The sequence below is a fragment of the Austrofundulus limnaeus genome, unplaced genomic scaffold (genome assembly GCF_001266775.1).
Source record: "Austrofundulus limnaeus strain Quisiro unplaced genomic scaffold, Austrofundulus_limnaeus-1.0 Scaffold8179, whole genome shotgun sequence".
NCBI classification, from domain to species: Eukaryota; Metazoa; Chordata; class Actinopteri; order Cyprinodontiformes; family Rivulidae; genus Austrofundulus; species Austrofundulus limnaeus.
Window position 1 is genome coordinate 1 of NW_013960581.1, and position 605 is coordinate 605.

Below are 605 nucleotides of genomic sequence, written 5' to 3' on the forward strand. Positions count from 1 at the left end.
AAACATGATGATGATGAAAAAATACGTGTGGAAAGCAAAAAAGATGAGTAATTGTATGGTGTCCAGAAGTCTGAGCCATATGATGTGGGGGAGGAGAAGACAAGGGTTCAAAATATCACCTTTCGAGCCGGATTTGAACCAGCGACCTAAGGATTTCTTCTTTGCTGTACCTACAGTCCTCCGCTCTACCAACTGAGCTATCGAAGGCAGAAAGGGCTTTGGTGGGCTGTTTCTGTGTTCGTGTTGACACAGTCAGAGGTATTTATTCTTTTATACACAATCTTGTGTTTACATTACCAGAATTGATGTATTAGCATGCCTTGTACTTTTATGCAAAAATAAACACAATATTACACTTATAAAACTTCAAATGCTAAGAACACAAAGACTTTATCATGGACCATAGACTTTTCACAATAAACACACTGTATGGATGTTGTTCTCAATAACAGCACAAACTTACTCTGACACAGTCCTTGAAGTCCTAACTGGGATTTTGTTTGGGTGTCTTAGCAAAGCTCATGTTCTGATCATCTTCCAGTGTTATTCACTTTCAGCTTGTATATACACACAACATTGATCTGTACTATTCAGAAAAACTATCA

At 37.9% G+C, this 605-nt stretch overlaps 1 non-coding gene across 1 annotated transcript; it reads right to left on the bottom strand.

Moving 5' to 3' along the window:
* Positions 1–118: 118 nt before the first annotated feature.
* On the bottom strand, positions 119–207 carry trnay-gua (transfer RNA tyrosine (anticodon GUA)). Its single transcript is given in 2 exon segments — positions 119–154; positions 171–207. It is a non-coding gene; the product is annotated as a tRNA-Tyr (tRNA).
* Positions 208–605: the final 398 nt, after the last annotated feature.